Source organism: Tamandua tetradactyla, chromosome 3 (assembly GCF_023851605.1).
Source record: "Tamandua tetradactyla isolate mTamTet1 chromosome 3, mTamTet1.pri, whole genome shotgun sequence".
Taxonomy (NCBI): domain Eukaryota; kingdom Metazoa; phylum Chordata; class Mammalia; order Pilosa; family Myrmecophagidae; genus Tamandua; species Tamandua tetradactyla.
Window position 1 is genome coordinate 5,483,650 of NC_135329.1, and position 26,118 is coordinate 5,509,767.

The 26,118-nt window shown below is 38.8% G+C and overlaps 1 long non-coding RNA gene across 1 annotated transcript in view; it reads right to left on the reverse strand.

Annotated features, from left to right (window-relative positions):
* LOC143675934 (uncharacterized) overlaps positions 1 to 24,248 on the reverse strand; it is a 41,012-nt gene extending 16,764 nt beyond the window's left edge. The window contains exons 1-2 of the long non-coding RNA XR_013171697.1: positions 24,137 to 24,248; positions 20,947 to 21,158 (exon numbers count right to left, since the gene is read on the reverse strand). This is a non-coding gene — a long non-coding RNA (uncharacterized LOC143675934). The remainder of the gene's footprint in view (positions 1 to 20,946; positions 21,159 to 24,136) is intronic.
* Positions 24,249 to 26,118: the final 1,870 nt, after the last annotated feature.

Sequence of the window (26,118 nt, forward strand, 5' to 3'; positions counted from 1 at the left end):
TAGAACTCTGGATCAGTGGAGAAAGGATACAACTCATTGTGCTGGAAAAATTGGTTATCCGTACAAAATAATTAATTTCTATTCCTCCCTCAGACTGTACAAAAATAATTCTGAAAGGATAGAAATGCAAATGTAAAATCAATATTGTAAGCCTTTTAGAAAACAACAAAGCCAAATGTTTTCCTGACTTCAAAACAGGGAAGAATTTCTTAACAAGATATAAAAAATGCAAATGTTAAAAGGAAATAACTGAACTTTATGAAGTTCTGTCACCACACACTGAGTGAAAAGACATGCTATTTTGGAAGGATATTTGCACCTCATATAATACATTATTAGGCTCATATTCAATAGATTCCCTCAACCCAACAAAGAAATGCCAAACCTCCCCGTAGAAACATGGGCAAAAGAGAGGAAGAGGGAAAGAAATAAGGACGACCTGTGAACAATAAGAAACATCTAAATTAAAATAAAAATGAGGTACCATTTCACACCCATCAAATTGGCAAGCATTAAAGTGTGAAATAGTACGAGATGTATGAGAGACTGTGAGGCAGACCCAAATCATCCATTTACTGATGTGCAATTGTAAATGGATACGCCCATTTTGGAAATCTGTTTACCATTACCAAATGAAGTTCAACACTTGCATGCCCAGCCATTCCACTTCCAGGCATGTACCCTAGAAAAATTCTCAAACAAATGCAAGAATGTTCATATTAGCATTATTTATAAGGCAAGAAGTGGAAATACCCGGATGTCTGTCAATCACAGAATAGAAAAATACATTTTGGTAAAAATGTAAACTACAGGAAATTGCACATACAGGATGAATAACTGAACAATCATATCGTAGCAAAGAGGCAAATCAAAGAGACCTTCATGTCGTATTTTTGAAGTGTACATAAACAGAAGGCAAAAACCTACCTTCCATAAAAGCCTGAGGCTGATGAGCACAGAATACAGAATTGTGGTTACTTGAGGCAGAGTTCCTGGACACAATTACGGAGGGAACTTCTGATGGTCTCTAAAGTCCTGGTGAAGTTCTACTTATTGAATTGGGCTTTTATTACACGGGTATTCCTTTTGTTATTCTTGAAACTGCATATTCATTCTGTAAACTTTCTACATGTTTGATAGATTTTAGTACAAAAAGTTTAATTTATTGGAGCCACTTTAAAGATTTCAATAAAAGTATTTCTCAACCTCACAGATGAGAAGGTAAACATATGAGAACAAAATTTTGAGATCTCTATATAGGTCTAAGGGCTGGAAAAAGCAATTCTTTAAAATATGATTACATACAAATAAAAAAATTTCAGAAGAGCTTATAATACTAAAAATATCCTGGAAAGGCCAGAACCTTGGTCCGTCCCTTTCTGTAACTGATAAGCTTCCCTAAGTGGGCCATCAAAGGCTATATGAAACCAGTCTATACTGTGCCTCCATGGCAGCTGTTGTCTCTTCTTCTCTTCCCTTATTTTGCTTTGCCCAGCTCAGGTCTCATCCTATATCACTTTTAAACTCCTTCAGACCTCAGATTTTTTTGCCATCACACAGGACTGGCCATGTTGAGGATTGCCATGCTAGCCAGAGGTGCCCACCCAGAGCCCCTGCTCTGCCCTCGCACCTGAGCCCTCTGTGTTGGGACCTCTGTTTCCTCATATGCTGCCATCTTGGCATCTTTCCTACAGATAGCTAGCAATGATCCTTTCCTGCTGCGTAACATCCATCTCTTCTTATTTCAGGATGTTTTACAAAGGGTCACAGAACAGAAAAGGCTGTTTTCCCCTTTCCATCATAGATTTTTCCTTTGAAAGATACAAAGCAGAGAGTAGTGCAACCAGAAGGTGGGAATTTAGGGACAAGAAGAGGCCAGGCACATCCCCACTTTCCCAGGGTTCCTGCGTCTTTGAGGCCCCGCTCACCCCTTTAGTAGATTCTGATGGATTTCTTCCTCCTTCCCCATGGTGGTGTCCCTAGGGTGGCGTTGCTGCTCCTGGCAGGCTGACTTCCATCTCGTCACTCCCTTCCCGCTTCTGTCAAACATGTCTGCATGTGCCTAACACACAGAACTAACAGGAAAGTTTAGTTCTTACCCTTACTTAATGGATGGGGCTAAAGCAAATTAATTTTCCTAAATTATATTTAAAGCCCCTGGATCTCCCACAGTAGATAAAATTCCTAAACGCTGTGACATCTCAGCATGCTGGGCCGAGTCTGGCTCTCAGGGACTTGTCACCAATACCAAAAGCTGGCATATCTAAGTCTCACTGCAGTCCAGGCCAATGCATCCTCGTTCATGTAAGTGGAGAAATAGGTAAGCATAAAAAATAATCTGAAGAAGTAGACAACAAGGTTATTCAAATATACTAGTGAAAACAATCTACTTCTCAAAGAACAATATGCTTCTGGTACAAAAATAGATCAATGGAACAGAAAGTAAACTCTATAGATGGATCTAATTAATTATATCTAAAAACAATTTTTAAATGATGTATAAAGAACTGGATAGCAATTGTTTTAAAAATCTGATTAGGTACACTTTCGATTCCAGATAGATTAAAGAGTTGAATATAAAAATCAAAAGATAAGTAAACTAAAGAAAATAAAATGGCATACATATCAAATCTGTTTTGGGATTACAATTTTATTTTGACATAATATGAGCTATTTATAAATCTCAGTAGTATAATTATAGATATACGACCTACAAATCTATATAAAGAAAATTAAGATTAAAATATTAACAGTGTAATGTTTTCAAAAATATAATGAATATAGCACAAATAATGTTTTCATATGCAAGAAAACATTAAAGACTACAATAGGAAAAATGATTCAAAATATTAATAGATAATTTACCTAGAATGTAAACAAATGAAAAATAATCATGTTTAATCTCTTTAGTAATGCAGCAAATTCAAATTATAGAAAATGAGACAATATTATACATGTATTAACACATGAAGGAAGATAATGTATATGTAGTACACCCACAATTGCATATAATTAATAAACTAATTATAATGTCAGTTTAAACTAATACTTTGGAGAATGAGATGGCATAATACACAGAAGCCATAAAGGTATTTGTAAGAAGGAAACTATGCAACAGAAGAAATAAGTATACAAGATATATGTGCTTGGGGAGAAGGGCATTTTACTATAACCTATTAAAGCAAAACAAACCAAATCCATCTACAATCAAGAACAACAAAAACAAACAAAAATTAGGAAAGTAAACCGTGTTTTCAATATTAAGATACTTTAGCAAATGATGTCATATCAACAAACAAAACATGATTTAAAGTATCTGGTATTTAGGAACAAAAGGTAGATGGTAGAAAAATATCTATGATATAATAGAAATAGAAATTCAATATTTATAATATGATTTTAAATTTATAAATGCATAGTCTACCTGTTGATTGATGGGCCTGGGTGAAAATGGACATTTTGCTATGGAGTGTTGTTGAATTACAAAATTTATTTGCTTGAACAATATGAAACTGACAGTTTCATCTACTTTATCTTAGAGAAAAGGCAATGTCATATGGTAAGTATAAGATATTTAAAATGCTGCCTTCAAAAAAACAATGAGCATACTGTTTTGCTCTCAAAGAATGTCAGTCAAGAGTATTTACAAAGGCAGAGAATGAAAGATTCCACAGATTTCTTAACCCTCCCTAGTTTTTTTATGAGCTCTTTGATGTTTTCAGGTGCATTTAAAAAGTGTTTTGAAGCCATATATTTGGGTTTTTTTTTCCTACACGACCCCAGATATTTTCTAATCTCCTGCCCACTTACAGGGCCTCAAGCAACTGACAATAATGAACACAGAGCACTTAATGGTAAACAAGCCAGATTTTAAAGAAAATTCTAACCTGCCCTCCTTCATCACACTTCCAGCCTAACCCGTGTCTTTCAGCCTCTCCTGCCTATGCAAATCCATTTGGCCGAAACAGCCTGAGAAAACCAGAATTATTTGCAGAATCACTGCAAGGGAGTTCAAGCATGGAAGAATCATTATTCATAATTTGCTGCCTATGGTAAAAATCAGTACCAGTCTGTTCATTTTCACTTACTTATTCACTTAATAAATCATCCAGTAGACATGATTTTCAACCTCCCCCAAGAAAGACGAAATTCTTTCAGAAAATAATCACTCAATGATTTAAGCTGAAAATATAAATGTAGTGCACACAGGACAGAGAAATCTCTGTCAGCTATATAAATCTTAAGCACGTCCTCCTTCTCTTCTGTGGTGTGATGGTGCTAAGAGACCAAGGAATGTTTATAAGCGAGATTTTTCAAAACTCTCAATGTCAAAAGTTTCTTTTGGACATTTTCAGAAATAAGACAAGTGAGATATAAACCCCAGCTGAGTCAATCTGGGGAATGGCCTTTTCTTTTTTTTTTCATTACCTCTGGTTGAGAGGTAATGAAAAACCTTTAGTAAGGTTTACCTTTAGTAAAGGTTTACTAAAAGAAGTAGGTTGAGGTTAAGCAAAAAACAAACAAAATTAAGCAAAACATCAGAGATGTAAAGAAGGAGCAAAATGGGAGGGAAAAAAAGGACCAGGGGGAATATTTCCTTAAAGTACAAGCTGTGATCGAGGACAGAGACCTGAATGATGAAAAGAGGGGCTATGTACGGGAACGAACTGCTCTAGAGTCTCTGCCTGTCCCCCGGTGCCATGCTATGTTGCTGACAGCCAACTCCCAAATCCCAGTGGTTTCTCAGGATAAAGACCTATTTCTCACATTTACCGTTTATCAGCTTAAGATTGGCTGGGGTCCAGGCTGAAGCAGCAGCCTGGCTTCTGGGAAATGCCGTGGTGGAGGGAAAAAGCCACCAGATGGCTCAGAGAGCTTTTCTACCAAGGTGGTCAACTCCATGTCTGCTGATCCTAGTGGCCAGAGCAGGTCCCAGGGCCAACCCTGACTTCCAGAAGGGCGAGGGGCTGGAGGGGTGGTGGAAGGGGGTTACATATTCCTCCCGCAAGGAGGGTCCCTTTAGCAGAGGGCCTAGTGGAGAAAGGCAGCAAATAACTAGGGGTAATAATACACTGTATCATACCTTCCTACCACATTCACAGTATATATCTGAGGGAAAATCTTGGAAGAACTTAACTTCAATCAAAGACACGTCACCTCAGTGGAAGCTTGGTGTAGGGATTAATTATCATAGAGTTTTTACAGTTGTTGTGAAGGCCCTGGACTTTGGGTCTATATAGTAGATCGCCCTAATTCATTTATGTTCATACTGGATTAAAATTGACAGCTACCTGCTTAACTTTACTCTTCTTATGTCACAACTTTGTCTGGGATTTTAAGACTGGTAAGCATTGCCCATTTCATCACTCCATGACACTGGAACAGATTTATGAAATAAACAAGACAGAAAAAAATGGAGATGAAAATATTAGCTACATTTATGGTAAAGCCACCTGGAAAATGGGCCTTTAGATCTGCTAACACTTGAGTCCTTGCTGACACTCAGTACAGACACACTCATACCTTACTGTTGCGACTGGACAATTTCCAGTCTCCACCCCTGGGAAAAGTACCTCTCCACGAGGATTATTACAAAATAATTTCACTCTCTTCAAGAGAGAGAACGGTACTGAACTGGAGTGTTCTACTTCTTCCAAAAGCATCAATCCGGTCGTTTAAGGCTTCTCCTGCAAGACCAGTAATTTGGGTTTAGCTGGAAGGCAAACAGAAAGAGGGGCCAATACTACCTCCCCCAGCTTTGTCCAGCTTCCTATTCCATTAACTTTTGATCATAGACATTAAGTCTATTCCAGCAATGGCGGAGCAATCCCCCTTCCATCTTCGTCAGGACACCTCCAAAATACCAAACACTCCTACTTTGTCTGTCTTATTGGGACAAGTGGTGGGTGCTTAGATTCTTCCCCAGAAGATTCTAAAATGAGCCAGAACAGTACATTGATGTAATTGATTCTAAAGCGATTCTGTACTCAAGGAAAAGAATGTCTTCCCGTTATATTTCCCACATCATTATGTCAGCATTCTTTCAACTGCTACAGGCTGGGGTGTTTTCTGTTGTGGAAAACATTATTCTTTCAGGACCATGTAAGTTGAGTTAGTTCAACAACATGAGTTGAGTTGGCTTAACACACATAATGTGACTTCTATGCCTCTTACATTGAGGAGTCCAAAGAACTCAAGACTGTTACAGAAAACAAGCCAATTCTAACTCCAGAGCATTTGTACCAAGCTGAATAATGTCCCCAGAATCCAGTATTTATTACTGCCAAAGATCATCCCAGAAATGATGATACCCAGAAATGAAGAACAAAACATTGGCTTTAATTTCACCGTAATGCCAGGAAGTCTCTGCTACTTGTGCAGAGACTATAACCTGTGAACCTAAAATCACACAGGAAAAATCATTCTTCAGGAGATTATGGCACCAGGAATTTTCTATCCTGCAGTGGAGAGTAGTGGTTTCCCTCTCTCAGGCCGTGGCATATGAGGTGTTTTTTGCCTTCTTGCCCAAGTTTGGATATTTCAGATGGTGCCAGGCCCATTTGTCAGACATTATTTAAGAAGTCCTTCCTTTCTACCAGCCTCTCCATTGCCATTTCCCGTTTGAACACTGAGCTTACAAACATCAGTGCTGAACAAAGTATGAGCTCCATTTCTTATGAGAAGCATTTTCTTCCCTGATGACGCTTGGCACTGGTCTGGCTGGGAATTTGCTGATGGATTTGAAATCTACTTCTTAGGGAGGAATTCCCTGAAGCTCTCACTTTTGGTCTGATAAGAGCATGACAGCTGTATAGCTTTCTGAAGCCTGTGCTCCTGGGTGTCTACTGAGGTCAAATGTCCCTGCCAAATGCAGACACTGCCTTCAGACACTGCCTTTCAAAAGCTATTCAGTCTTCCTGTTCTTGAATATCTCTCTTTCAGCTCATGCTACATCTTATGATCAACTATGCATGTGCTGTTTGTAGAGAATTAGTTTCTAGTGTTTAATTTCCTTATGCTTTTCCACATTCCTTTCAGAAAATCACAACTGACTATCTATTAACGTCACCTGTTTTTAAAGTGGGTTCCTTCCTTCTCTTACATAGGGCGGGCTGGCACAGTTTTCTCAATCTGCCCACCTCTCCCTTTCTTTTTCTCTACTTTCTGGCCAGACCTTGTCATTCTAACATCCTTATTCAGATGTTGTCTTGCAAGTTCTCCCACAGGGAGAGGTAAAAAGCCAAAGAAGCCTAGGTCTACCAAAAAGCAGAGTCTCATTTATTTAACTACATAACCAAAGCTTGTCCATGTTCACCTTCCTGGGCAGTGAGATGATCCATCAGGAGAGTTTGTCCCACCAGACATCAAACCCAGGTCATCCTTCTTTCACCACCTTATCCTGCCCATGCCCTCCTTTAGAGTTGAAATTCCTTGGATTTCTCAAGAATGTTCTGTAAAGATACTGGAGATACCTGCATCCTGGTCAACAATATCTCCTTAAAATTTATCCAACAAGTCTTTGAGTATTTTATGCTGTTTTTTTCCATCCAAAACTTGAGTAGAATTACTGTGGCCACTGGGGATCGTTTCCTCAATGTCCAAGGTTATGTTGTTTCTCCCCATTTATGCTTGATGTGGCCCCTTCATTATCAGCATTCAATATGCATCTCTTAGTACCTTCCCAAGGCCTGACTTCCTTGCAGCAAATCAGTCCAGCTTGCTCTCTGAGATCTTGCCTCCCTCTGGTTCAGTTTCGTTGAACTCCAGTCACCATTTCTGATCTGGAAACATCTAAAAGTCTTCCATCTCATCTAATGCCCTTGCTCCCTTTATAGCTCTCTCTCAGACCCCTAGAACATCAGTCTTTCTTCTGTGGAAATCTCCTAAGCTTAATCAGCTTATCTTCTTTCATTTTATTAATTATTTCACTGACCCTCTTCAGAGTGTAAAACTGAAGCACAGTTCAAAATGATTCCAGTTTTTTTCTTGACTTCCTAAGTAGATATGATTTCTTGAGAGAAGTGTATACTGGGAACAGGTCTTCTCAGTTGCTTTTAGATTTGGGTTTGATCATTTCATTGAAATTTTTTTCACTTCCTCACCACAGGATTATATATTCTCCATAAACAGGCTACCCAAAAACTTTATTTGTGTATCAACAAAAGAAACTAAATTGTGTGTATGTGTGCATGAGAGAGAGAGGGAGACAGACACCACATTACAGTCTCTGAAATCTAAGTCATAGTTAGTTGAATAAAGAAATCCAGAGCTGTCTTAGCTTGGTTGTAGAGTCAGGGTAGCAAATGCTTTAGAGTTTATGGGCAAGGTTCAAGAATCTTACACTTTAGATCTTCTACCATTCTTTCTTTGGCCCTAGACACTTTTAAACTAAAATAATTTTATTTTGTACTAGAAAGCTTCATATCGGGTCTTGATATAATGATTTATAAGTACAACCTCAGCTCCCAGTGTTCTGTGTTCTACATGATGCATGGCTGCTTTAATAAAGTCCCAATCTTTTCTATTGGAAAACTGCTCTATTTCTAATATTATCTTTGCCTAGTCATGCATGCTTAGGTAAAAGCCACAATTGTCTTTGTCAAGGCAAGGTCAGCTGCGGTGACAGCAATACTGAGGTCTGCATGTCCTGCTCCAGTCAGAGCTTGTGAGACCCAACAGCAAGCTGTCGAAACCTAGGCAATATGATCTGCCTCAGTTCACCAAGGTCAAAATTATGTGGTTGTCACCCTAAGCCTGAGCCCTGACACCACCAACGAAGGCAGCAGAGAAGCTTCAATCTCTGTAGATTATGTTCCCTCCCTAATGCCAAATGCCAATTCTTATCTATTCTAAAGTTGCCAGGTCTAAGTTGTTGGTGTTTTAGTTAGATAATACAGAACGCTGCTTTCTTCCATAACCAGATTTGGGAACCACTGAGAAGTAAACACAAAATGCAGACAAAAGGTAGCTCAAAGACATCAAACTATCATCTTTACTACCAAAAACAGCTGATTGGAGAATGTGGCTTTAGTTATGTGGGGGTGAAAAGCTTGTTTACTTTTGAAAAGATGTATCTCATGAATGGAATTATGTCCATGTGTTAGGAGGAAACACTTATTCCTCCTATCATTTATTGATACACAAAGAAAGTGTCTAGGGCCAAATAACTCTATTTGTATGGAGTTATTTATATTTATGTATCTTATTCAGTTAAATCCATAAGTGGATAATCTCTTTTCTCCTTGGAGATGCACAATTCTTATCAGGAGGTTACAAGCAGACCACAACATACCATCTACAGCAGTGAGACTAAAAAAAGAGAAAGGAACGGACAAGGATAAAGGGTAAAGAGGAAATCCAGGAGTGTCAGTCTGGCTTAAGCCCTGCCACATGTTGATATGAAAAGTGGGGAATAAGTGCTTCCTCCTAACACATGGACATAATTTCATTCATGAGATCCATCTTTACAAAAGTAAATAGAAGACTCCTCTATATCCACATCTTTCTGAGATCCAAAGAATTCTTAGGCATCTGCCCCAGATGTCCTTTGCAAGAGGCTTACTCTCTAACCATAAAGCAATAGGTCACAGATAATGCAAAACAGGCTTGAAGTAACGAAGACCTGAAAAGTGCTGAGCTAGTAAATCTCTCTGGATTCAATGGAGGGTACTAAATCAGCAAGAGCACCCCTCAAGGAAGAATGAGTGTAAATTAATTGCATACCATGATTATGAAGGTTATCTTATTTAATAAATAGTCCTCAATGAGTCATATCAGAAATCCATGGAAGGTCAACAATGACCAAAATGAAAACATAAGAGAAAGTATGAAAGAACCAGTACCAAAAAAATGAAGGAAGTTCCAAGTTTCTGTCCATAAGGAAGAATTTCCTCTTTGATCATATTTAAACTGTAAGGGGTCCCTTCTTTTTCAGGTATGCATTAATTATCACGTGCCCAGAAAGACCTCAAGGGAAGAATGTTCTGCCTCAACCTGGCCTGCAGGTCCAGGTGGAGGTAAACAACAGTAACAAGGAAGGCGTTTTCAGGAGGGTCTGCGCGAGCTGCTGAACCACTGGGTCTGCAGGACGTGGAGGGCAGGCCCAGCCCGGGCAGTGCCCGGCCCTCTGTCTCCTACTGTCATTCCAGATGTGCCCAGCTCTGCCCATGTCACATCCTAAGAGTGAGAAGCCAGACGGAGCCGGCAGGCTGGCCCCAAGCCAGACACCAGGCCCTGTGTCCATCCAAAGCAGAAGGACCAAGGACGGGAAGGGTCGAGCCTTGAGACAAGCCATTTAGACCTTTTAAAATCAAGTTAATTGTCTGTCATCACAGGGTGAACTTTGTAGAACATATGAGAACATTGATTCTACTTATCTAGGATGAGTCACTTTAAAAGACATCCTTAGATAGATATGTTCTGGAATTCAATGTTTGCTCATTTCAAGTGAGGGAAGGCATTTAAAAATTAATTTTGTGACTTTTGAATGACAGTTGTTAAAAAATAATTTTACAATGTGTTGTTCTACTGTTTTTATTTACAGTAATAACCTACAGAATAAGTTGAATTCTGGAAAAATGCAATTAATATCCAATTAAGTTATTTATTTATTAAATAAATATTGTCGCTTCTTACAGCCCCTATGTGAGTGGTTGAGTACAGAATGATAGAATGTATAAGGCGCAAAGGTCTAATACAGGAGAAAAACATGTAAATATGTAATCATTAGATAATGTATGAAATGCTTAAATAATGTTAAATACAGTAGGTTCATGAAAGGTCCATTGGAGGATTCTTGATTGTGTTCTCCACGACAGATGCCAATGCTTGAAATTCATCAAAAAACTAAATTGTATTATTTAGGTTATGCTTTATATAATATATACACACAATGCACTATATCTTCTCATTTTGATTCTATGAATTTTATATCCAAGCAATCTTTGAAACAATTTCAATATCCTGGAGTGATGACTAAAACTCCATGTTATATACTTTATCTTTAATCTTATTTCAATCTAGGTATACTGTTAATAAGCAATGTATTGTATGTCCAGCAAATAAACCAATATCTTGAGTGACCTTCCTCTAGAATTTGAATATTCACCAGTGTTTTCCATTACTTCTGCTTTCAGTTCGCTTTCAAGTACATACAGGGAACACTGACAATCAAAAGCTCATTAAGAGATTGAATATGGATTATGTAGGTTACAAAATGGGCTAGAGTAGAAAGCAGAATATTAATCACATGGATGATTTTTTTTAAACAAAGTTGCTTTTTAAAAATGTGAATCACTTAGATGATTCTGAAAGTTACTGCTAAATTTCAGAGTGTTTTTCTAGAGCAATAAAAAGCAAGATTTAGAAATTAGCAGTATACACAGTTACATCTTTCTTCTGTCTTGCTCCAACGATTTATAATTCTTCAAATTAGCTACTAAGCAATAAGCCCCACCACAACCTTAATCCACAGCTTTTTAAGAAACATTTTATCAATTAAAATAAGGGCATCTTATCCTCATGCCATCCACCACACTCCTTCGATATCCCTATGGGAAGGATACCACTACAAAACACGGAAGCTCAGACCCAAGGCCTTGGAATCACAATTTCCCTTCAGCATTTTGGCAAGTATCTCACATATGCCCAGCCCAAGGCTAACCAAGGACTTGGATGGGACATGACATGATGCCAATTTTGATGGAGCTTAATTTTTTGATCCCTCTATTTTTTTTTGTTCTCTAACATTTTGTTCACCACATTTCTTTGAAAAATGACCTTAAACCTTCTTGCATAAAGTAATTCTATCATTCCAATCTCTTTCCCAAAAGTATTACTCATATGAAATAGATTTAATGCAAATTATTGAATAGTTATATATGTGAAAAAAGTGGATGATTTTATTCAGTGATGCTTTGACATGGCCATGCCTCTCCGTTTCTTTGTCAAATTATGGAAACCTTCTTCCTTGGAAGTCTTCCCCAAGATTTACATGAGCACACATATAGTAGCAATTGCGTCATTGATTCACCAAGTTAACATTAGACTATGTGGTCTTCAGTCAGAAAGGTATAAGTTTATTACTGTTTATTTTATTACTATATTTTTACTATATTATTATTTACTATACTATGTTATTACTATAAGGCAAGCTTTCCTAGTTCCAAACAGCAGCCACACTCTATTAAGGGCTTAGAGCCAGTCTGGTGTGCAAGTAAACATCCCCACCTCCTGCAAGATCTGAGATGTAACAAAAGCTCGGCTCCATCCCCTCATTTTATTTCTGGATCTTCCTGGATAAAAAGGCTATCACACCCAGAGATGGCACAGCCATCACAACCATCAAAGAAAAGTCAATTATTTTTAAGGAGCTTTACTTCATAAGTTAACCTTTCCCGAGTTAGATTCCAAGTTCTTCAGGATCAATTAGAATTAATCCAAAGCATAATATTAGACTATGCTTCCCTTTTATTTATTTACTTTTAATTCTCCTCCCAGAAACAGACAGGCATGCCAAGGTTGCGATTACACAGCCCTCTATAAAGAAAAACATGTCCTGACTATGGTCATTACACAAAGCAAATATTTTCCCTAAGAATCTTATAATCCATCATGCTAAACAGGGAAAATGATTTGGCCTTAGTGCAGTCAAATGTAAGTACAGGGAAGAAAGCTCCCTGAATTCTTGATGACTTAGGACCAATGATGAGTTGGCCAAGAGTGACTCCCCCTGCCTCCATCTGCTGCTGCTTCAGTTCACTGGGGATTAATTGACCTGAACTGAATTAGCAGATACTGTCTGTGCAATTGCTTGATGAGTTGAGGGTGATCTCATTTCAAACCCTGATTAACCTGTTGTAATGCCCAGGTGGAATGACTATTTTGAAATATGAATTTGAAAATTTAGATTAAATTTCTTCTAAATCATAGGAAAAACAGAATTTCATCAGAGTAAACTGTGCAATTTATTGCTGCAGTCGGAAGGAAACTCTGAAGATGGGTTCTACCCCTGATATATGTGCTTTGAACACCGGTGGCATTTCTACCCTTCATTTTTCATTCTCAGAGAGACAGGAATGGTTAAAAATATTATGTAAAGAATGGATAGAAGATTTTTGAATCAACAACTGTGAAGAAATAATGTGAATAACCAAATTAAAGATGTGACAGTTGAGAAATTGAAAACAAGTTATTATGACGCATGGGTACACTCAAAGTTTGTAAAAGGTCCTTAAAATAGAATTAATCCTTACAAGCCACTAATGTTTCTGTATTAGATTAATGTTACTATGCACAGAGACTGACCATCCCAAAGGAAGTTCATAGCAAATCAAACTAACACTGCTCATGAAAGGGCAATTATATTTGGTAGAAATAATCCCCTTGAAAGTAGAAAAGGAAAAGAAAATCAATCACTTCATGATTTAATGGATGACCCAACAGCAATGCTGGCTATTACCAAATATGAACTACTTTGGTAATAATTACAACATTCTTTATTAGGGAAGAAACATTCACATTTTAGTTCACTTTAAATAAAGACTCATGATCATTAAATTCATATTGTCTATATAATAAAATATCACAGTGATTTTGAAAATTGATCACAAATTCTGGATATCTGTTCATGATTTCATCATTCTTTGATTTCACAAATATTTCTTTATTACCTTCAATATGTTAGGCATTTAGTCTCTGTTATACATATTTAAAAAGTTCCTTTTTCTAACCTGTATGTACTTCCCTCTGATCAAAGTCTGTCTCAAAAAAAAGGCAATTAAATCCTATGTTCACAAATCCAGGAATACATTAAAGGGAATGGAGAACTTGCAGCTAACACATTCTTTTTTATTTAGTAAAATCCGAGTCATATCTTTCACCTCTCTTTCGATGTACCCTGTTCCCAGACTTGACTGAATACATGCTGTGCTGAAGCACACACAACTTTGTGTGGCATTTTTGCCTATAAGATTTAGCATTTCCATCACTGTCTGTCAAAGTCTGTTCTTCCATCTGGGACCTAGGTCAAGTCCAAGTGGAATTAGTAGCTGTCCTCAGTCAGAGTTAGTCTCTCCTTTTATGGGCGTCTCATGGCATGGCATATGTTTCCCTCTCATAACACTTTTAATGACTTTTCATAGCTAGAAATTGACAAATGTTTCATCCCCGCTAGACCAGGGGGTCCCTGAAAGAGGGGCCCACATCCTGTCTAGCCCAGAGTCTGAAACCTAGGGAGAAAATATGAATTAGAGACATTTTAGCACAGAAAGTTGTGAATCCATCTGGGAATGGGTCCATCACCCTCATTGGCAATTTAACTTAGTTCGGGTTTTTATGAGCTTAAGGTAAAATCAACAGACATAAAATAAATAACAAATGTCATTATAAAATTTGATATTTATCATATTCATAGACTATGAGATGTTCTTTCTATGCAGGTTTTTGGAGTGTAATCAGGGGTTAATTGATAGATATGGGGTTCAAGACCCAGCTATACCACTTACCCACATGGATGACTTTGAAGAAATTCTTCAAAATCCTTAAAATTCAGGTTTCATAAGGAAAAATAATGATAAAAATACCTATCTCATGGGACGTTTGAAAGAATTAAATGAATTAACTCCAATGAAAAGAGCAAAAATGTAAGTGGCATATTCAAAAGTATGCTATGACTAGACAAAAGGCAAGTGTATGCAACAAAACTCATGAACATTTGAGAGTATAAAAAAGACATTTTGGTGGGTTTTGAGGCTGTCAATGAAGAAGTCTTCGGGAATCATCTAAGCTGCCTAAGGCATCTGTAAAAATCTTTCTCTTCTGCTTTATGGGGGACAAATCCAAGAACTACAGCCCGGTTGGAGATGATGCATTCCATAGCAGGTGCTCTGCCTGCATTGCTGTCACTTTTCCTCCATTCTACTTCAAGCAATAGACAAATCCCTTAGGAGCATTTTTAGCTATCATTACAGAACCAAAGGCAAAACTGCGTTTTCACTTCTAGGCACAACACTCGGGATACTGAGTGATCACCAAACTCACACCTAGCTCTCCAAACATGGGCAGATTTTGCCTGCCTCTCTACATCTAGACTTCTTACCATCTTCCTTCAATATGGGGAGGACATTCATTATTCATCACTGCCAATGGAAAGAGAGTAATTTTTATTTATTTTTATTTCCAAACACCATACCCAGATCTATTATTCATGTGCATAAACTGTAGAGACACTTTGATTACACAGCAAAGAAGAAAACTCAAATAATCCTGGAATTAGATACAAAAGAGACAGACAATGCTTCAAAGTGTAAGTAAATCTCCCTTCTTCAATATTAAATGTCCCTACATTTCAGTAGTTACAGAAAGCTTGAGTGTACTTAGAAATAACTCCAACACACAGAGATTTAATTGTTGTTTCCTTTAAGCCAAGGCCACTTTTTAGTTCTAGCTAAAAAAAGTAAAGCTAGACAATTCTTTTCTACATTAATAACCTTGATTTATGCTTGGGCCCTTACTCCCCTCCCACATTTTCCTAATGAGTAAAGCCCGGCAGGAAATAGAACACATTTTGATTAATAGTGCCTTGATACTTATCACTTCTTTGTTTATGAGGAAGCTTGCTAGTTGCCTCTTAGTTGCAAAGTGAGGAAATGATACCTCTGCTTTCAATTCTTTCTAAAATCTCTGAAGCAATTCAGTTCTAGTTGCTTAGAACTAATAAGCATCTACTGCTATTCCAGCTCTGTACTCAATGAGGTTTAACAGATGGAAGTTCGTGGTTTCTGCCCTCAAGGAAATTACAGTGTAGTCCTGGAGAGAAGCATAGGAAACCACAAGTGAAACCATGTGTTATAGGAATGCTGTACAGAAAACAGGACAAAGATAAGGGATTAGATAACTAAGCCTAAAAGTCACCCCCAGAGAACTTCTTTTGTTGCTCAGATGTGGTCTCTCTTGCACAAAGCTCAGTTCTGCGAGTGAACTCACTGCCTTCCCCACTACATGGGACATGACTCTCAGGGCTGTAAGTCTCCCTGGCAATGTGGGACATGACTCCTGGGATGAGCCTGGCCCTGGCATCATGAGATTGAGAATGCCTTCTTGACCAAAATGGGAGAAATAAATGAAACACAAGGTTTCAGTGGCTAAGAGACTTCAAATAGAGGGGAGAGGCCATTTTGGAGTCTATTCTTTTGCAAGTTTCAACCAGATATTACAAATTACTCCTGTATACCAATCCTCAACCAACAGTATTCCTGAAAACCCTAAAGGATACCCTGGGCTCTATCTAAGACTGTATAAAAGTTTTATCTATTATGTTTATTTTTTTCATAAACTTAAAGCCTCCAGATGGTTCTTATGCCAGATAAGCCCTAAAACCCAGAAGTACCAGTCTCTCCAAGAGCATTGACCAACTTCATTCCTCTACTCCATAATGTCAACCCACCTTTCAGCACAAATAATTTAAAATGGTCATTGTCTAGATATCCCTGAAGATTGAGAGAATGATCAAATGAGAGGGTGCAGGCATAACCGACAAGTTAGAATTTAACAAATGAGTATGACTACTGATTCATTATATAGATATTTCTTTTTAGTTTTGACTGTTTTAGAATAGCCATAAGGAAATACGTGAAATTACTGAACTGGGATCCAGAAGCCTTGATCTTTGATAAGGATTGTGTCATTACATAACCTTCATCTTGTGACTGTGTGATTATAAAAACTTTTGACTGGCACCCCCTTTATCCAGTTTATGGGTAGATGGGTAATAATATAGAGACATGCGTGAAAAATAATAATAATAGGTTGGAAATATGGGGAAGATATCCCTACATTCATAGTACTAATTTAATAACCTTTCTTTAATTATAACAAATGTAACTACTTAAAAAAAAGTAGAATTACAAAAAAATGCTATTATCAATTGTAATAATTGTCATCAGCAACGATGGGTTGGTGGTGGGGTGGTATATGGGAATCCTGTATTTTATGCATGGTTGCTTAAACCCAAAAGTTCTCTAATAAAAAATTTATAAAAAAAAAGAAAAAAGGCACAAGAAAGGACGAAATAAGTTGCACTGAGAGTGAGAGCCTGTAACAAGGAAAACTGTCATGCCCACCAGTCTACAGAACTAAATGTGCTTATATCAACCTATGAACCGCCCTCACCCACCAACATAGTAGCCTCACCATGAAGTCCCCCACAGGTTTATCTGGGGGTCCCAGGGGGAGCCTCCTATGCTGGCACACATTCCCCTTGTTTTCTTCTGCTCCTGCCTTCCTGTTGTTGCTTAATGTTGGCCAATAACCAAGGGGTTTCCTTGTCACTGAGAGGGGGAAGTATCCCCCGTGGGACTTCTGCTGTTTGCCCAGCAATGCGAATCTGCATATCCTTGAGGCTCCTTCCAGGCCTCACCCCGGAGACACACTGAAATGTGTGCCCCTTTCCAATCTCAGAACTGTACTTTTCCAGCTGCCTCTGGAGCATTACTGCTTGGAAATGATTTTCACAATGTCTTACATAAGTTCTTTGCTTTATATTATACTTGTAGCCTCTCCCTCTAAGGGATTCAACAGTTGACCCTGACTGCAATAAACAATCTCCACTATCCAGATACCAGAAAGTATGTCTAGAAATTTCTCCCTATTAAGTCTCTTCCATGCCCCTCTTGGCCCAGGAGGTATCCTAGTGCCGTGGTGCCTTATTTTTATAATGCCTTGACTACGAGAGTGAATTCCAACCAGCTGGCACTTGGCCTAAGCTCTTCTGCTGAAGTAAGAAACATACCTTACTCGCTGTCACACGAGAACTATTAGCTCACCAATTCATGAGGAAGAGCCAGATCATGAATTCCAAGATGCGACGAAGCCTGAATTTCAGCTCTAGAGGTGGCAAGAACAGAACGGCAGAAAAGGCCCTCCAGGCAGAGCGAACAGCGTGGGTCCAGCACAGAACCTGTGCAGCACGTGTAGGGGTTGTGAGAAGCACAATATGGCTGGACAGCAAGTAGGACCATATCCCAGACAGCCTTTGATGATCTGCACAGAGACAGTGGCTTATTCTGGTTGACTACAGAGCCACATACCCATCAACCTGAAGGAAGTACATAGTCCTATTGCACTATGACTACTATCATCTACAAAAAGGGGGAGGATGAAGCAGAGAATAAAAATACTAGAGATAGTGAAAGTGTTAGAGAGACAACAGCAATAATTAATGAGCAAGAAATTTCCGAAATGCAGCATTGGCTCAAGCATAGGTAGAAGAGGTTTTACAATGATTAGGGAAGGTAATGCTGTCACCGACTGTCTACGTTGGGTGATTTAGAAGACGCTGGTGCCATTAACCAAGACAGGAAATTGAGCTGGAGAAGCAGATTTGGGGGTAAATGTGGGAAGGGGGGGAGATAATCAACACAGATGCAGATGTGTTGAGTATAAAAAGTCCACAAATTGTGAAGAAAGGACCTGCATGTATTTGGGTACCTGAAACTGAATCCCAGGAGGCAGCTGGGTTTGAAGATGTAGATTTGAGACACCAGCATGTCAATGGCAATTTAACCTGCCAACCCCCAACCAGGACCATTCCAGCCAATCCTGAAGAACACCTAGAGCAATTTATAAGATTCCACAAGGGTCCCAGGCACGAGAGTAAGTTTCCAGAAACCTGCAACCTCCAAATGGGTCCCTGGTCCAGTTAAGTCCTGAAGCCTAGTCCAGCCTCTCCAGAACATCAGAAAGTTACATCTCCCTACCCCATATTAGTGACAGACCCTTTTGGTATGAAAAATTTAGAATTGCCGTAGCCCAAACAACCCTGAAGAGAGGTATGGAAAGATCAAAGGTGATGGTGGAGTTATACAGAGAAGATAGGACTTAACAAATGAATATGAATGCTGAATCATTAAATTGATATCTTTTTTAGTCTCCAGTATCTTAGAACAGCTAGAAGTAAAAAACTGTGAAATTGTAACCCGTGTCAAATTCTGAATATGTTCTACAACTAATTGTGGTGCTGTGCTTTGAAATTTATAGCTTTTTGTATATATGTTATTTTTTTACCAGAAAAAGAAGAGAAAATCAATTGTGAAAAAAAAAATATTTAAGCTCTCTAGCCTCCTATATTCTGGAGCAGCTAGAAGGAAAAATATGAGAGGAGCATATGGTAGCCCATGACATACTTTGGGATCTGCCCTGTAACCACTTGTTGAAGAGTGCTTTGAAAACTATTGTTTTTTATTTCCTTGCTTTGTATATATGTTATACCATACAATGAAAAAAGTTTAATAAAAAAATCAGATTAGTGGGTGAAACTGGAAAGCTATGACAAGTACAAAGAAATGCATTCCAAACACAGAACCATTAGGAACATCAAAACAAACAAACTGACATATTTGCCAAATTAGTACATGACCCTAACCATAACTTGCCTTCTGCCCTCTGTCATAGTCACATAATTTAGTATGAGACCCAACGGCTTAACTCTTTTGCCAAGTTCACAAAGAGGTCAGGTAAGTCTTGTGCTGTTACTTGTTCTAAAGATGAATGATCGGGAATGAAACCGAAAGACATGTCTGCAAAATTGGCCTCCTGGCAAATAACACTACCTCTGATGGAACCAGTCACCCTGTTCCTGTTCACTATTTACCGTGTAAACATATGTAGATATGTTTACTGAAATAAAGTAACAAGACAGAGGTTTGCAAACTTTCTCAGATTGTGGTAGTTTACTACCTCGGTCCTTCATTTCACAATGCAGGACTAGGAGGGTGAATTCCAAGAGATAGGCACTTGACCTAAGCTTTTCTGCTGAAGTCAGAAGCCTAGTCAAGACACGGAATATACTGATTAATAGTGTCACTCTGTAGCTAGGACTCTGAGGAGGTTTTTGCCAGCATACGCTTGAAAATAGCAGAAGATTGATGGTGTGCACTGGTTTGGGTGAGACCCCTAGAGGATTTTATCATTGAAAGTGGTTACATAGCAACAAATATGCTTATGTGACCACCCGGGTACAAGGCTCATTGGCCAAGACTCCATCTGGGGTCCCGAGTTCTATGAGCCCCACACAGTGGTGGCTCCTGGTCAATAAGAGGGAGGACAGAAGGGGGAGGACAACCAGACCTCATACTGGAGTTCTCTGGGCAGCCTTTGGCTATGATCCAAATCCATATTTTAATGCTGTTTCTAAATTGTATCCTTTTCTTTTGGTTAACTGTAGATTCATAAGCATCACCAATTAGGATCCTGTGAGCCTTCTTTAAAATGAACCCCGTGTAGCTGCCACCATAACCGCAGTGTGCCCAAGCCAAATGAAATAAGTAATTAGGTCCAAACAACTTAATATGCCATTAAAAAAATAATATATATAAACTGAAAGTACAAGTGACACTTCCCTTTCGTTCTTATGTAACCACACTCACTAATGGAGGTGTTCACCTGAGGGTGTCAAACAGCTTCTCAAACCTTAGAATCTGCTGGAGCACTGTTCCCTCATTTCCTGCTCCATGTGGATCTCACACCATATCTGCTTTCTGCCATGGCAACCTCCTAAAGCCCAGGCTGGTAAAGGTATGACATCATCCAAAGGAAATTAGTGCAGTATAATATTGAAACTGTGAACTTCCATAAGGCAGTACCGTGTGCAATGTCCAACAGTGTTGTTGTATTTCCCTAAAAATGTAAACTATCTACAACGTCCCTGAGAGTGTGATGTGTCACCATGGGCCACTTCAGCTCACACTGTGGGCGCCAGTTACAAAGACACTATACTCAACAAATTCCTTATAGAACCTTTCTGCAATAGTCAGTGGTTAGGGGTTGTAGGTGGTGAAGTAGTGGGGTGGTAATAGGAAAGCAGTATTTATTTTTAAAAAGACCCTGGTTTTCATTTTCCAGAAAAAAAAGAAAAAGAAAACGCACCTGAAATCAGAAACTTAGACATACCTTACAAAAAGGAACTTTTTCCATGAACAAATTATCTTGCCATCTAAGGAATAGAACACTGAATCCTTGTTCTAATCGCCCAGGAAAGCCTGTGGGTAGTCCTTCCCGATGTTTTAGAATGGTCAAGCAGCCAAATTTCTCATAAACAGGTGTTTGCAGCAGGAGAGATCCATATTCCAAAAGACAGGGGTTCCTCTTTGTAAAATGATTGCCTTTGAAAAGTAGAGAAGGTAATTTTAGGTCTATAGATTTCTGATCTTTGAAAAGTCAATAGGGAAACTTTCTGAATAAGATTCTTTAGTACATATTTCATGTCTGGTTTCTTGTACTCCTAACGACAGCCATCAACTTTTTCTATTCATTCATTCACACATTCAGTCTTTAAATATTCAGCTTTGTGTCAGGCACTGTAGGAAATTAAAGAATGGGGACATGGGGATGTAATATCCTAGGACTCTAGAAAATATCCTTGATTCTACAAGCCAGAAAATACTTAGGAGTCCCTTAGGAGATGAGAAAATGAATTGGTTAGTCCAAGTGCTCTTTGTTCATTGAGGCATTTATGGCACAAATCCTTATGCGCTGGCCTTCCAGGGCAGCAGTCTCACTCCTGCTCCAGTGGTTTTCACAATGAGCTACAACCACATGTGATAAGTGTATCTCCCCTGGTGAGAAGGGAGGTAACAGGCAACTATGGCCTTTTACTTCTACTTTATCCATGACAGCATCTGTTTTATCTGTCCTCTATATTGGGCCCAAAATGTCTCCAAACAAAAGACTCTCTTGCTAAAGGAAAAAAAAAGAAAAGAAAAGAAAACAATTTCTCTCAATTCTGCTCCCTCCCTTCATCCAAGAAAGACTCGTCTTGGGTAGAGAAGTTCCAAAGAAACTGCATGCCTCTGGGTTTCCCCTGCCTTGTTCAGGTCTGCAGTAATTATTGTCACATTCAGCACCATCATGCATGTCTTCACCAAAGTACTTTTCTTTCCAGTACATCTGTCCAGTTTGGTGGAATGAATATGAGTCTATAATGGAAGCAAGGGAAGAGCACAGCATAGCTGGAACATTCTTATCTCATAGAACAGACATTCTGAGGAACCCGACAATAAGTTCTAGAGGAAAAATTCAATCAGAGTTGTTGAGTCAAACGGGGCTACTCAATTTTAGTTCTGATCATTCTGAAATAGAAATAAATCAGGAAGACAAAAAGGGAAAAAAGATTTTTCCAGCCAGTTCAGAAAATTTGGATTTAGGCCTGTTGGCCATGTGCAATTGTTAAAATGACAACCTTGAATTTAAATTATCCACCTCATTAGAAGCTTTGCTAGGAAATCACAGGCCTTTCTCTGCAAGGGCAGAATTTTATGACCGAGTTCCCCAAATGGCCAAAGGCAGACCAAAGCCTAAGCTGTCTATAGCAGGTATGACCCCAAAAGAAAAGGAAAAGCATTTTTGTTTAGCATCTTTAATTACTGCTCCCAAATATTAATCAAAATGCACTCCTTTACTTGAGGAAAGACGTAAATGAGGGGATGGGGCAATAGCTAGGAGTGTATAGGAGAAAAATTCCTCATAGAAACCAGAGGAACTAGCGTTCCACCCTGACATCAAGCGACCTGGGAGACAGGTTTAAGATGGATGGTTCCCGGTTTGTAGAAGTGTGTGTGTGAGCGTGTGTGAAGCTGTGTCCAGACGACCAGTCGGTGACACTATACGTAATCTTGCACACTCCAGGCTGTGAAACTCTGACAGCTACTGGTCTTGGTAGCTAGACCAATCCACCAAGGACTGTCTTTAGAAATGTGATCATGAATTCACTCGCGACAGAATCCTTGGTAATAGAAAGGCAGAGAAGAGACAGGTTAATACCAGGATTAATATATCCAGTGCCACCCAGCAGTATCTCAAGAATGAATTTGCGTCTGAATACATTGAATTAAAGAGCTTCCTGGGTACATCCATATGATTAGAATAATAAGAACAACTAAAGCTGTGTGACAGCTGAAAGAGGAGACCAGGGGAGGGCAAAGAGGAGGAAGAAAATAAAAAGCAAGGACAGCAGTGGGAAGGGTCCACTGGAGCTTAATCTTTCCCCAAATCCTTGAAGAAAAACAAAAAACCTTATGAATGTACCACCTTGCTTAAAGCACTCTCATTTGAACAAAGGGAATAAAAACTGTTAAAAGTGATCATTTTCTCTTCCTGACCATCCCTTTTCCTAGGAATAATCCTTCTATTTATCTAGGGAAGTAGCAGCCTGTTAAGAAATCTGAACCAAATTTACATTTTCTCTAATGCCCAGTTGGATTTGGTCTCCAATCTATGGAATGGCCAGTCCCGAATGCGGATGCAGAGGCCTTTGTGAACTCCATGGGCTGCTTCCAGCGTCAGTTCAGAGGCTGTCTGGGACTGGGAAAGCAGACCCCGAGGCACAGCTGGCAGTCCCTCCATGCTGAGGCAGGGTGTGGGGCGCCCCTGTACATCACAGAGGGACACCCTAAGAAGTTGGACTTGGCACAGAGCCGACCGGTCAGGTGATCCTAAGGGAAAAGTCCATGATCCCCCATATTCAATACCCAGTATATGCTGGTATTTAGGTGGGTGGGTATGAGAGAGAGCAGCAGGAAATGCCCCCTGCCTTCCCTGGGGCCAGCTGCATGCTGCACGTTTATCTTTCGTTGGGTGCCATAGTTATATATACTCCCGAGGAATAAACTTGATCTCTGTGGGGAATAAATTAATAGAAATAAAAACAAATGCATTGGTTTTCTACCATCAAAACCTTAATATTTATTTATTTATTTTTAATTTGTAAAAGAGATGCTGATGTGTAAACTATCCATGTCATATGGTTGGTGTGGGGACCTATATCTTAATCAAATAATGCTGAACACAGTGCTTTATAAATGGGAAATTTCAACTGTGAAGAAGCAAATTTTTAATTTATCATTCCCTCCACATCAATCATAATGTGATGTAAGTAAAGTATATAAGAAGAGCATTTATTCCAGGTAGACCACAACTCACAGAGATAAGGGGAAAAGCAAAATCACAAAAGTTACACCTTTGTAACATAGTTGAAATAATTTATGAAGGTAACTTGCATTGAATTATGTAAATAAATGAAAAATAACAAATATTTCTTTAGGATATGTGTCCTGGTACAAAATGAATTCAGCAATGTGCTCACAATAAAAATGATCTTCCTCGTGAAGCTATAGGACAAGCTCTGACACTGAGCCACTCTTGCCAAGGATATGGGCAGATTTCCATCATCTGTGCTTCCAACCAGTGGCCAGAACCCATTGGATGACCTCTTATTGTTCCAAACAATCAGGGATCCTAAGGCCACTGTTTACTCAACAATCAAGGACTGAGTAATGACATACAAGCTCCCCACTGCACATTTTCAGCAGCATCCCTCACTGTTCCTCTACATATCACATTGTGTCAGCCACACTGAATTACTCACTGTTCCCCAAACCCATCATGTGATGTCATCACTCCAGGCCTAAGTCTGGAATGCCATTCACTTCCATCTCTTTCTGGCAAATGCTGATTGATTATTGAAAATTCCTGACTGCATTAAAAAGCGAGATAGGTGGGAGAGAGGAGGGGAAAGAGGAAGAAAGGGAAATCTGTACGTTCTCTTTCTAGTATTTGATCCTTCTCAGTTCTGGTTGTCATATAGATGGGTTTACCCACTGTCATTTTTCATTTACTAATTCATTCAACCAACATTTATTAGAAACTAACCAGATTGCCTTCAAAGATGACCATCCATAGTTCTTCCCATCTTGGAAGTAGTTGACCAGTCCTCCCTTCAAGAGGTAGAATCTATTTCCCTCCCCCTTGAATCGAGACTGGCTTCACAACTTGATTTGACTAAAGGGTGTGGCAGACAGGCTACAGGCCAGCCCTGGGTCCAATGCCTAAGAAACTTGTAGTTTGAGCAAGCGCTTTCTTGGAAGCTATCCCACACATACCAGGAAACCTGGGCTATACCAACAGGAAGACAGGTGTGGTGATAGAAAACTGGGTGCCCTGTCTAAAAACCACAGCACCTGACATATACGGGAGTAAGGCCCCAGCTCAGCTTCCAACTGAAGGTAGAAGGTTTGCCCAGTCAACTCATAGTACTGTGAGAAATAAGAAACTTTTGCTATTTTAAGCTAAGTTTGGGTATTTTTGTTATGCAGTAACAGATAATTGAAACATTATGCAACCAATACTCTGCCACTCACTGTAGATAAAAGGTAGATGCAGGCATCCTCCTAGAATAATTCAGTGACTAGTAGAAGAAACGGATGTGTAAATATTTAATGACACTACCAAGACATGTGTAAAGTGTGACGGAAACTGTCTTACTACTAACTCATTATAGTGGTGCAAGACATTAAGACACAGCTTCCTTTGCAGTGGTGCAAAATTAAAAACAAGCAAACAAGTAAGTAGTGAGATGGTTTGCAGACCCATAGAGATGTTTCTTGGAGAATCTCATAGGTATTCAGGTCTATCTTTTCCTTAATTATTAAACAACCATGAAGCAGGAGTCTCAAAATTCCTTGCTAATTTCCACTTGGAATTTAAAGAGGCAAAAGGTATTGTGATAACACTTGTAATTCTGTTCTCCCAGTTTCCATAGTCCCTGAGTATAGTTTTTCATTAAAGAATTATTAATACTTTTCAGTACATATATGAAAATATAGACTATGCAGAGTAGAAATAGTCATTTTTAAGCTATCATTTGCAGAAAATATGTCATCCTCAAAGCTAATCCATTATATCAAGAACCATGTTTGAACTCAGCAATGTGCTGGTCATGAAGATGGAAAATAAGGCAAGGGATATATGTTAGAAAAGTACATGTGCAAATAATTAGGAAATATCTGCCAGAAAGGACTTTACTGTATAGTTGCGATGGGCCAAGGATGCTGTTGAAAAGCACCGGATGGGGAGACAGAAAGGAATTCAAAATTATAGGAGGCTCAGCCTTGGCACTCCAGGAAGTAATTCTCTGGTGGAGCCAACAAGACTTATTCACACAATGATTCAATATTTTTGGTACTCCTACTAGTAATAATAATAATAATTCTGTAATGATAAGAATAGTTATTCTTTGTTTTTTGTAGAATAGTTTTATTCTACATGTTGACTTTACAACTTAAAATG